We start from the raw sequence: 13716 nt of genomic DNA, 5'->3' as shown, positions 1-13716 counted from the left end.
ATACAAAAGCAAAAATATTGTTCTGTATACCATTGTGATATTTTTCCTATCGTTATTTATACCTATTCATTTTTCATCTGGGTTGGATCCAGCCATATGCTGCACATGAAGAAAAGGAGAGCTGGCAGTTAGAAAAAATGTTTTTAGGAGGAGGGTTTCGAGTGCTTTCAATATTATCACGGGTAACAACAAAAGAAGTACAAGTGGGTTGTGTTCCTCTTTCCTGGCTTGTTTTGTTATGTTTGAAAAGTGAGAACTCTGTTCTCTGTCCCCATGTGACCTGCTTTGATTTGGCCTCCCCCAAACATAGGCTGTGTACACATAACCATTTACCGGTATTCTGGTTCTAGTGCTCTCCCACTGCTGTTGTTCGAAGCCCTGCACACTTGGTGTTAACCACAATCCAGATCTAGCCTATAGTTTCTTGAGAAACATGGCAGTTCGAGACATTTTCCCTCAAAACAGCTTCCATCCAATTTGAAAATGCCCTTTGCAGTTAAGTGGAGGTATATACATTTGAGATAGCCATTGCACATGCACAGACAGCTTCATGAATAGAAGGGGGTTTGGGGGGGATTGTACATGCAAGAAAACCAAAAAGGTAATAACGCACTGGTGAAGAAACCATCCAGTGTGTGCAGCCATGTATGAATGCTACTTGAAATGCAATGTTAGGGAAAGCACCTTGCTGTGTCTTAAGTCAAAGATGTGTACATAGTGCTAGAAAGCGGAAGAGAGAGAATGAATGGAAGAGAGGGAAAGGATGGAAGAATGGGGCAAGATGTGCATTTGAGTGAATAGATGTGTTTGTGTGAATGAGAGGGATGAATGCAGAGGAGAGAAGGGGCTGTCACCTATTGGTTGGCCTTGCCTGCTACCACTGGTATGTATAGTGCAGTCCCTGACGTCAAAAAAGGTGGTCCCCTTTTAGAGCACATGCATCTTCTCAAAGGATGGGGAACATGTGGCCCACCAGATTTTGGCCATTTTATGGGCTGATGGGAGTCCAAAAACATCTGAGGAGCCACAGGTTCCCCCATCCCTGTGCCAAAAGGTTGGATGCTTAAGCTTACATTTCAAATGCAGAAGTGCAAATATAGGCTGTCCCTTAACTAATCGTAGCTCTCAGGACCCCAGGAAGGGCTCTTTCCCATCCCTACTACCTGAGACCCTATAACTTGCCAGGGATTGAACCTGAGGCTTTATGCACGCAAAGGTATTTGCTATGGTCCTGCTCTTGTAAGTGGATTGTGGTTTAAAACTGCCAGAGCAAAGTCTAATGTAGCAGAAGAACAGATAATAGAAGGTCACAGTTCTGCTAGTCATCTTGCCTTCCTTTCCCTTTTAAGGAGTCCATGCAGTTTACTGAGTAAACCATCTGATTATCTCTGACAGCTTCTTGTTTTTAAATAGTGAGGTGAAGTGAACTGAGTTCCACTTGGTTGTGTTGCAAATTTCTGTGAGATGGGAGGGAAAGGACAATCTCTATGCTCATACTTTCAAAAACCTTTTTTGGTAACAGTCATGCTCAGCAGAATATAAAACTGCATTGAGAAGTATCCTCCTGCAGTGGTCAGTGATGTTCAAGACAGAGGTCACTACCAGAGAAGGACAGAAGTCCAAAAGCTTGTACTAGTGTGCTGCTGTATAGAGTAATGACCTTGAGATTTTTTTGACAATGACTCATCTGTATTTTCCAGGAGGCATTTTTGTGACATACACTGTCTACCAAGCTTGCTAGGGGACATGTAACTTAAAATAACAAGAGCAGCTGCAGAGAGGTCAGGATGAAAAATCTATTGGATAACACACATCGTCCATAGACACCTCTCCTGTTAATTATTTGGTTAATGGCATTATATGCATGATGAAATAGAAGTATTTTCTAAGTCACGGATTCTGAAATACATCCTGTCTGGCCAGCATCGTAGAAAGCTCTGTAATTTGGTCTCTCACGTTCCTATTTGTTGGTGAGAGAACTTAATAGCACTGATGTACTGAGTTGACACTGACTGTAACCTAGATTGAAACTCCAAAGCCGACTCAGTTGAGAAAAGGATGGACCTTCTCACATGAAATCTTGGGCTTTCCATCCACACACTCTACCAGAAGTTATCAAACATGAATGGGGTCTACAAATCCCCATTCATGTGATCCATGGAAAGCTTTTGGAACAGTTGAGAATATCCACTTGACTCTTCTAAAACTGGGGGGGGGGGGGCGGGAATTGCACCAGACTTTACGGAACTTTCCATCACTTTAGAAAGTCAGGGCTATTAAAATACAGTTTATGTATGTGCTTTGTTCATTAGAACAAGGACAATGAATGTTGATTAAGTGGTCCACCCAAGACCCCCAGCAATTTTCAAGTGGTCCGTGATAGGAGGCAAGTTTGAGAGCTATACAAATGGAAAGATACCCCAATGAAGTAAATAGCATTGGGGGAAATGGCTGTGATGTGACATACCTTTGCTATACAGGTGAAGGGGTGAGATTATTCAGATTAGGGGTAGGCAACTCTCAGGGGTCTCTATTAAGTCCTATGGGACAAAGTAAATGAATAGCAATGGTTAAAGGAGAGATAAACACTTGGTCAGCCAGGACAAGAGGTAGGTTTTCCCCTGTGGTGCTCTTTAAATTTTGCATTTTACTTGTCTTATGTAACTGAATGGTTGCCATTCACCATATGGAAGGAAAGTGTAGTGTTGCAGTTGTGGGAAGTGACATTGGGAACAAAATGTCCATCCATTGTTGGTGATTCAGCTTTCCACTGAGGTGGACTACACGGGGTGGTGGAGTAATGCCTCTTCTCAGAAAATGCTTTAATCAGGTCTAGTAAACTTGGCAAGATGGTGAGACCTCAGCATCTTGGCAGAACCCCAGGCTGAAGGCTTCTGTGGTAGCAGTGGGCAAACATATAAATTTCCCACAACGATGCAGCTCGGCCAGTGTAGCATAACTCAAGACCATTGTAGAAAATTAAAATGGCGCATGCACACACGCCCTGTAGGGACATTTTAATTTCCCACAGTGCACTGCAGCAATGGTAATTCAGACACTTTGGAGCATTGTGGGCAATTGAATCTGCCATCTGTCAAAAGTGCAGGGACAACTACAGGGCACTTTGCCAAAGGCTTCCTCAAATCTGGAGACAGCCTTGACTGTAATGTATAGGTCCCTTGCTGCTACTACTGCACCTGCCTCATGCTGGTGTCTTGCTAGTTTAATATTAAGGAAGCATATTGTAAAAATAAACACCACATAAAAAAACTCAGCATATCACCTTTCTACAAAGCAATGTAATACAGGAAGAATGCAGCTTCCCCCGAGATCCCTCCCAAGTGCATAGGAGTCAAACTTTTGAGAACTGAGATAGCCAACAGGCGTGTGGGTGACACTTGGGCCCTCCTCCACTAAGTCAAACCTATCTTCAGAAATGTTCCAACAGCTCCATGTGTAATGAAGATAATATAGTGTGGCTGTTAAAAATAGGGCTGCTTGCAAATTCCTTCAAGAAATGTTTGACAGGGCTAACAAGGGATGCCAGCAAAATAAATACATAAACCTCTTCTATTTCAGCCACAGCCCTTTCTGAGCTGTTGAAAAACAGCAGTCCTTATAGACCAGCTTTAAAGTGGTGGTAAAATCTGTGGAAATGATGGTATCACAGAAGGGACTTGAAAAGCTACCACTATCATGTTAAAGGTTTTTGTTGACGTTCTGTTACTTATGTTTCTGGGTGGCCCCACTTCCCAAGTCTGTAGAAGTTTCATGAGCGATACAATCCCAGTGTGGCTTCCTCTGAATGTGGGCAAACTTACAGCATTTTTTGTATAACTTGCTTTACTTGCAAACATACAATGAAAGTGTACTTCACAAAACACATCTTTGATTTGTGTTAATATATATTTCAAAATTCTGTTGTATGCTAAAATGCGTTATATACGTAAAGGTAAAAAGGTAAAGGACCCCAGATGGTTAAGTTCAGTGAAAGGCAACTATGAGATGCGGCGCTCATCTTGTTTCAGGCTGATGGAGCTGGCATTTGTCCACAGACAGCTTTCTGGGTCATGTGGCCAGCATGACTAAACCGCTTCTGGTGCAACAGAACACCGTGATGGAAGCCAGAGAGCACAGAAATACTGTTTACCTTCCTGCTGCAGTGGTACCTATTTATCTACTTGCACAGATGTGCTTTCAAACTGTTAGGTTGGCAGAAGCTGGGACAAAGCAGTGGGAACTCACCCCGTTGTGGGGATTTGAACCACCGACCTTCTGATCAACAAGCCCAAGAGGCTCAGTGGTTTAGACCACAGCGCCACCCACTCCCTATAAGTACATATATAAGTATATATTTTACGTTAGTATATAAGTACACTTGTATAAATAATAATTTGTGGAACTTGCTGCCATAAGACTGGGGTGATGGCCCCAAGTTTTATCTATCAATGCCTGTATATATGTCATGGGAATCTATAAAGAACCTCCAGATTCAGAGGTAGTACACCTTGCCCTTCCTGCCATTGGGGAGCAACAGGGGGCTGTTGCTTTCAAGGCCTGCTGGTGTATTTCCTGGAGGCACCTGGCTGGCCATTATTGGAAAGATGCTGCTGGACTAACTTTGGTCTGATCCATCAGAGTTCTTTTTAGAACAAAGAAGCACCTCTACAAGGCAGCAAATTTTCTATGTCTTGGGCTCACCAACCTCTTTAGACCTGTGGGCACATTTGGATTTTTAAGTAAGTACCGTGGGTGCCACTCCCTCTGGTCTCTTCCTTCCAGTTTTGTGGGCTGCGGCTTTGTGGGCAGCTGGGGGGAATCTCAAATGCACTGTTGTGCCTACAGGTGCAACTTTGGTGACACCTGCTCTATCAGTTATCCAGAGAGCGCTTGCACCCTCAAGGGTGCTTTCAACCAGTCCACAACCTTGCTGTTTGCCTTTTTCTGGCAAAAATGCTTCAGAAATTTCTCTCTCACACACATACACACAGCTACTTTTCTTAGCGCTCTCTCTCTAAGAGGCAGGGTGGTGGTGGGGAGAAAGTGCTTCCCCAAGTTCTGATGGGTGTCTCTTATTTGGAAACATAAGATTTCTTACTATCCTTGGCTTCCACTAAGAAAGAATTAACCAATAATTCTGGACTTTTAATCAGCACTCTAATCAACCAAAATTTGGTTGGGGCAGCATAACCCTAATGTTAGGTCATAAAATGACATGATAAACCAATTCCTTTCCCTCTCCCTCCAATTTCTTTTAAACAAAGTAATAGAAAGGAAACTGGAGGGGGGTATATAGTTTGAAAAATCAGAATGACTTATCTGAAAGTTTATCAGAATTCTCCTATTCCATGTCCATGGGAGTTCTTACCCTGAAAATACATATGCCACTAATAATCCCCATAGACTTCAGCATGTTGCAGAGATTTCAGGATGTGAGCCCAGGAGGGGAATATAAAAATAGGCATGCTAGCTGCAGAACAACAAACTTTGACAAGGAGTTCCAGGGACAGCTGTAATACTTTAAAAGGCTTCATGGGCAAGAGAGTTTACTCTGCTTTGGGCAAACTGCCTTGTGAGCTTCACACTCTCTTTTGTCACAAGGTTTAGAAAGGAACGCAGTAACTAATAGTTGTAAAGCTAAATATTCAGAAAACCTCAAGGCAATTACATCCTCCTGCCCTGCACCACTGTAGCTCAGGGTATGTTCACATTACTGCTTATTCTGCATCCAGTGCACTCCCACTGCTAATTTTTTAAGACACATTCACACATTAGCCATAATCCAGATCAATCCTGTAGTTTCCTGACAAATACCAGTGTTTAGTGCAGTACACACACACACACACCCCAAGCTTCAGTTGTGACATTTCTCCATGAAGCTTGCAGCAGAGTATGCAGGGTTCCCAGGAGGCCTCGCATCCAGGCTCTGGCCAAATCCAGATCTGCTCATCTTCAGTACTGCTACGGCATCACATGGCTAAAGATACAGTATCTCAAGAAGGCACCTTTATAGAAGTTATCGTAATATGTAACTTCATTTAAATTCAAATAAGGCAGAAGACTAACCAAGTAAATATCCTTTTGTTAGTTGTCAGCTCTGTTGTTTGGAATGACAGCATAAAAGATGAGAGGACCAAATAAGGATACAGCTGACTGGGTCTCTTGTTCCAGTTCTAGCTTGCCCTCGTTTTCCACTGAAGCACCGAAGTTCCTTTTTGAGTGTTTGCTGTGCACTTTCTCATCCCAAAATTTAAGTGGTGTTTTTTTTTTTTACTTAATAGATGAAAAGAAAACCTAAGAACAGCTGCTTGTGTGTTCTACCAACAGTGATGGATGAATCTGTCAATTTCAGTTTCTCAATTTTCTAGTTTTACGTTCAGTTCTCCACATTTCCACACGTTTGCATTAAAAAAGAAAAGTCCTCATGAAAATTCATAAGCATTTTAGTGCAAATTTCTCCTGATAGGCATCTTTATAAAGCAATCTCCCTAAACATACTGCACTTTTGTATATTATATTCATTAACATTTGCTTTTTTATGTACATTTTATCCTAGTCTGTGCATTTTTGTACATATTACTTGGCTGAAAAACTGCATTGCAAAGCTCAGAGAAGTGCTAATTTTGAGTATGGATGAATTTTGGGTCTCATTTTGTTTTGGAAAGTGCAAATTACCAGATTTGTCTTTGAATGTGAACTAAATTGAATTTATTCCCCATCCCTACCTACCAACCTGTGGGTGCACCAAACAAATAAATAGAATGTGACCTTGGAGCATCTCCATGAATTAGTGAAGAAGCTGATAACTGAACACAACCACCACCACAAAGAAACAACAGGTGTATTGGATTTTGGCATAGGTAGATGTAAATAGGTATGTCCTTCAGCAGGGGAGGAATAGTGGGGAAACAATTAAGTCCAAGGACATCCATTATGTTTGGGTGAACAAAGATGAAGAGTGCTTTGGTTGATGTCAGTTTTTCTTCTTGGATATTCTCTGTGTGAGAGAATCATTTGTTTCAGAAACAGAGAAGAACAGAGAAGTTTCAAGAAGCAGCAGCAGGCTGAGACTGTTTTGTCTATGCAAGGATGTTTTCTGTGGGAACTGTTCTATGGACATGTACAATGTGACAGGAAGTACTGATAACAATGGTTCTGTGTAACTTGTGTAATTTGTTGTGAGTCTCTGGCTTGCATCTTGCGGTGAGAGCAGAGAGAGAGGCTTGGACCCTTGTTGGACTCTAAGCATGCCTTGACCACGGCAGTGGTGAATGTCTGTATATATTTGCTACCAATATGCTTTTATGCCTGTCAAGTAAACCTCTACACTTGACTGAATCTTTATGGCGTCCATGAGTGTTTATTGCCTACTGTGTGTACCTTCAACCCCGAAGACAATTCCAAGGAAGGAGCTGCGTTGAGATGTAACTCTGCTGAGTATGGATACTGGCACAAAATGCACAGTGAAAGTGATGCCAGAACCAATCCTTCTAAATCATCCACCAGAGGTTGATGGATTGATCAAACACTTATTGCGAAGGACTATTAACTTTCACTTGAAGAAATCCAGAACTAATTTCCTAATCAGGGACAAGATTTGGGATGAGATGCAACCAACTAAACTAGCTAGTTGTTTACATAAGTAAATAAAGCAGCTGGTGTAAAGGGAGTGTCCAGGCTGTTGCTATTTCTGAGTGGCATTCAGTCACCAGCAAATTCAGGTAGTGTCATTAAATTTGATTTGTAACTCCTGCACAACAAACCCACTTTTCTGCAACCCTAGGCTCTTTGCAATAAGGAAAGTGAGGGGGAATGCCCTAGAAAGTGTGTCATAAGAACTGTAAACAAATAAGAGTGAATACTCAGTAAATAGTTGCCCCACCAAAAAAAGAAAACCCTTTGTGTAAACAAATCAAGATACCTGCTTAATAAACAGTTCATCTGGAAGCAATCGGAGAATGTCCTATTTTAAATGAGGGGAATTTCAGTAACAGTGTGCTTAAATATTATAATTTGTATAACCTTGGGAGTTCAATAGCATTCCACAGTTCAGTTCTGCAGCTCTGTTAAATTATTCACTCATATCATTTTACAAAACTGTTTCAGCTCAACAAAGCAATCTCTATTAAGGTGTAACTTACCTATATGCAAAATGTTCCTGTGCCAGCTCTGTTGTTAAGCAAATTGAGCATGTTAATGTCTTACATATATTAAATGCTAACTATGCACCTCTCTGTCAGATCTCTGTCCCTCAGCCTGGAGCCAGTATGTCTCTGCCTCTTCAGGGCTGAAGTCCTTAAACAACAATGTTTTTGTGGCCAGTGACTCCATCAGCATTTATACAGAGAGCAGTGTCCAAAAGAAGAGAACAGGATCCAAAAAGTTAAAAGCAGAGGTCTGAAAGTGCCAGCTGTTTAAGCCATTGAAAATAGTCCAGATTTGTTTTTAAGCAGAGGAGTGGAAGTGATTCTTTCTTAGAGAACAGCCAGTATTCATCCTGAAATTAATCAAGATTCAGGCTCACAACTCAGCCAACTGTGCAACACTATGATATACTATCATTACTTATTACATGTTTACCTTTCTGTTTCTTCAAAGAGCTCAGGATAACCTAAATGACACACCCCTAATTGACACAACTCTGTGAAGCAGGTTAAGCTGAGAGTTACTGGGTCTAGAACACCCAACAAGCTTGGGTGTCCTAGACCCAGTAACTTACCAAGTGGAGATTTCAGCCTAGATTTACTCATTCTGAAGTTCGACACCCTATGCAATACTGGAACTTGGTATTCCACTCCTACAGCAAGTATGCAGAAACAGGGATGGCAGCAGTTCACCAGGATCTCTTTGAATCTGCAGTCCGCTGTTTAATGTTGCCTTGAGCTTTTTATGAGAGGAGGGATAAAAATTATTTAAATAAATAAATTGCTGATTAAACAAGATAGTTATTATCTTTAGTTTGCGGATTGGTGTGAAATAAGTACTATGTTTGGACCTTGTCCTTGGGGCCATTTCATTTAAGGAACTTGCACCTGTTGTCCCAGAGCTTCTCTAAAGGTCCCAGGTTAATTTAGCACCACAAAGATCCAAGCAAGGACAATTAACACATTTCCAAAAGTACATGTACACCGAGTATCCCATTTAATAACAAGCTGGCAGCCCAGTCCTCAAAATAGGACTGTAGTGCCACAGTCATATATGTTTCATTGGCTACCATGGCACAAGCACAGCCAGGAACCATCAAATCTGCATGTATGTTGCATGTGCTTTACTGTCCATTCTCTTTTGTATTGTAAATAGGAATGAGCCTTTCCATCTGCTGTGCCAGGCTTTAGTTATTTGAACATCACACTTTCTTGCACGTGACTTTTTTGGATTGGGGCCACTAAAAATGAAATTGTCATTTTAATATATTCTATGCAGGGATGTTATATAAGGATTTATGTTGGACTGAATCAAATTTACAGTCTAATCCGCTCAATGAATCTCCAATCTAGCTCTTCAGGGCTTCTGGTAGATTTCTTTCCCAGTATGGCTCTCACAGCTGGGACCTCATATAGCCATAGCAAGTGCCTCAGCAGAGAGGGCTTCTCCACTTGTTAATTATTCATTTTTATACCATTATGTGGATAACTAATATTAGAATGCAGTTTATATAAGTGTTTTGCTTCACAAGAACTAGAAAACTAGAAATGGTGGGTGAGGGGTAGATCCAACAGTTTTTGGTTTGTTTGTTTAAAAACTTCTATCTATTTCTATAACAGACACAGTAAATGTAGGAGCACATTGTCACACTGCTGTGTTGGAGAACGTAAGTTCAAAGCAAAATAAAACAAGAATTATCCCAAAGTATTCCTCCAGAGATTTCCATGTATGGATGGGGAATGAATCTAATCATCACTTTTGTTTACTTATAAAGTCAAATAAAATCCTACAATGTTGCAAAAAAGGTGTTTGGCTCTGTTTGAGTTTTTATTGCCCATATTTGTTCAGTTTTCCTGATAAGGCTATATTGCAGATTTGTTGATGCCACAATTCAGTAGCTATGGCAGCCCTGCTTTTTCAGTTTCTTGCTAACTGAAGACATGCTTAAAATATTAATTGTTCTTTGTATGATCTATTTCCATCAAAAATAGACAGCAGATCTCAATGCGCATCTTGCTATAGTTTGTCCAATTAATGTCTCACATTCCTTTAAAACTTTCACCAGAACCATACTATCACGTCACATTCCCACTACATATGAAAAATTTTGTCCATCTCTTCACATCCACTCCTCTATTAAACATAACTAAGTTCTTTCTTAGACTCATAGTAGGTCGGGATCCACAAGTGGGTAACTCTCTGACCTTGGCTAGCATCACCACCACTTTCTTTTTGTTGTACAGCTTAAAACAACAACATGGAAGTGTAGCATTGCAAAGTAGCATATGTATTTCAGATTTGTGGCAAATTGGATATTGGAAGGTTCATCTTTTCTCCCTCTGTATGGGAAGCTGCCCCTACGCAATGTGGGGCACTCTGTTGTCCTCCTTTGCATCTGGATATCATAGAATCATTGAGTTAGAAGGGACCCTGAGAATCATCTCCAAATGCAGGAATATGCAGTTGTCCCTTACATCAGACATAAAAGGAGAAAAATGGACATAAGCAGAAAATAAACTGGGTCCTATGTCACACGATTGGGATTAATTAAGGTTGAAGACTACTGCTGAAAATCACACCTGGACTGGGTAATTATTGTAGCTACAGGAGACCGTTCTGAAGAACACTTTTAAAATATTGTTTTTCCTTAAAGCGCTGTTGTAGTTGCTGCTGACTGTGGCAGGAAAGGTAGCTAAATAAAGGTCTTTACAATATCTGTTGTGTGACATGCAGACATCTGCATACTTTAAAAAGCACACAACCTTGAAATGGTTCAGCGGTGGCCTGCAGAGAGCGAAACAATTCCTAACAAGGCTGCCAGTCTCCACCTTCTTTTTTACATTTTGGCCTTTAAAGGTTTATACTGAAGTACACTTTGCTCCCCAAGAGATTCCAACTGAATATCATTTATGTAAATGCTGTAAACAAAATGGAAATGTCTTGGATACTTTTTTTGTACTGGGGAGAAGTGTTAGTATAAAGTTTGACAGTGGTTGTCCTTTCAGGCATGCCAAGCTTGGATTATTTTCATACCACAACACAAGTGTAGCTGGAAGCACACACTTGCAGTGCCGTCCTATGCAAGTTTATTCACAGTACAGTATTCAATCAAATCCATGGGGTTTGTTCTCAGGAAAGGCCTGAACTGGAGCACAGTTTTGACACCCTATTTTAAAAGTGTAACTATGTACATGCATAACACAGAAAACTGAACTCCAATTTCCTGTTTTTCAACTGTCTCTGTCGTGAGTTTGTATGAAATGGGCATTGTTTAAAATATTCTTATTTATGAGTAAGTTTTCAAATGTACAGTACTTCTTTGAGAACTTTGGAATTGTGGAAAAATCAGAAGCAGTGTACAGTAGTTGGAGAAATCCAGGTAGAAGCTTATATGCCACATTATATGCCACCAAGAGGCCAGGCATATTCCTCTTTGGAAATCTTATCACTCACTTTTCATACTGTGTATAACTGGCCTGCTTTTAAAGGACAGTCAGGGCTTGAAGCTGCCCCTGATCTAACCAGTGTCTTCCATGGACAGGCATCCATACAACATCTATATGTTTCCCTCCATAGGGCAAGTAGCAATTGTGGGAGAATTTCCTAGCATTATAATCTCAACCAAATTCAGGAGCCTCTATGACTCTTGATCAGGGGTAGGCAACTTAAGGTCCGTAGGCCAAATGCAGCCCAGTCGCCTTCTCAATCCGGCCCGCAGACAGTCCAGGAATCAGCGTGTTTTTACATGAGTAGACTGTGTCCTTTTATTTAAAATGCATCTCTGGGTTATTTGTGGGGCCTGCCTGGTGTTTTTACATGAGTAGAATATGTGCTTTTATTTAAAATGCCTCTCTGGCTTATTTGTGGGGCATAGGAATTTGTTCATATTTTTTTTCAAAATATAGTCTGACCCACCACATGGTCTGAGGGAGGGTGGACCGGCCCACGGCTGAAAAAGGTTGCTGACCCCTGCTCCTGATGAACACACACACACAACCCCAATTACATCTAGTTACGCCACCTAGTCCATTATACACTATATATATATATATAACTATGGTGTTCTACCTCTTCAAATTGGATGTTGGACAATAGATATGCAACAGCGCCATCTGCTCTTCAGTGTAGAGTACTGTTCAAAACACAGAAAGTGACTTTAAAACTGGTCAGTGTAAACAACATTGACAGTTCACTGTTCTTAACGCTCAGTTAAGCACTCCTGCGTCAACAAAAAAAAATTAACAAGATAATCTAGGCATTACTGTATTAAGTTAAAATAAAGAGGCACTTGCTCTTCTGTTATATAGGGCTTCTATCCAAATGTAAAACTACAGTATTACATGTTACTGTACAAAAATGCATAAGAAAAAAGGAACTGGGTACTTTATTTCTAGCTCAAAGAATAAATTTCAAGCAATTGTTCTGGGGTTTTGAGCCATTCTACTTTATTGATATACAATTTGTCTTGAGATGGAAGGGAGAACACACACACACACACACACACACACAAACACACACACACGATGTCAACCCTATTGTGTAAACCCTATTTTAAAAGTCTTGGTAAAAGGTATTTAACAAGAGCTGTGAAGTAAAAACTCCACCATGCTGACACTCTTGAATTGCATAGTAACTTCAGGGAAAAGCAAAGGAAAGTATTACAAGGTGGATTTTAAAATAGTAGATGAGATAATGGAAAACTCCATATGGTATTTCAGAAAAAAATATGTGGCATTAGCCCTGTTCTTTCCTAGTGACCTAGCATATTAGGATTCAACTCTGAAACTACATGTTGTGGTAATGTATTTTTAATCATCTGCATCTGTAGAACTGAAGGCAAATCTTATTTCATTTATTTTATCTATTTCTCCTTTTCAGAACAATACAGTAATTACTACAAAATACAGTTTATTACAAATTTTAGAAAATCATTGGAACTTTTCTCAAGTTTTCTCCATTCCAAACCTGAAATTTACCTATCTTAGGCACAAATAGGTTCAATTCTAGTAAAATCAGTGAACATCATTTACACAATTAGTTGAATATTAAATGAGCTAGAAATCAAAATAATTACAGTGGTACCTTAGTTTTTGAATAGCTTAGTTCATGAACAACTTGGAACCCAAACGCTGAAAAACCCGCAGTAGGTTTTCAAACTTTTTTCTGTTTTCCATTACATGCTTTCTATGGAACAGTGCACTTTGGTTTTGGAATGCTTTGGTTTTGAAACAGACTTCCAGAATGGATTAAGTTTGAGAACCAAGATACCACTGTATTAGTTTCATTATTTAAAATGATTAAATTTTATTGCAGATGTTGATTGTTACGAGGACCCAGATAAATATGAAAACAGTTCAGGTGTTAGAGCATGAAACTCTTAAAACTCAGGGTCGTGGGTTTCAGCCCCATGTTAGGTAAAAGATTCCTTCATTGCAGGGGGTTGGACTAGATGACCCTTATGGTCCTTTTCAACTCTACAATTCTCAATGAGAAGGTTTAAGCTGCCCCAGTTCTCCTGGTTCTTAAGAATAAACAGAGAGACTGGGGAAGATGATGGCATGCTTAGCATGA

Source organism: Podarcis vaucheri (genome assembly GCF_965113315.1).
Source record: "Podarcis vaucheri genome assembly, chromosome: 14".
NCBI lineage: Eukaryota > Metazoa > Chordata > Lepidosauria > Squamata > Lacertidae > Podarcis > Podarcis vaucheri.
The sequence above is the reverse complement of the archived record's forward strand: the minus strand, read 5'-3'. Positions refer to the sequence as shown.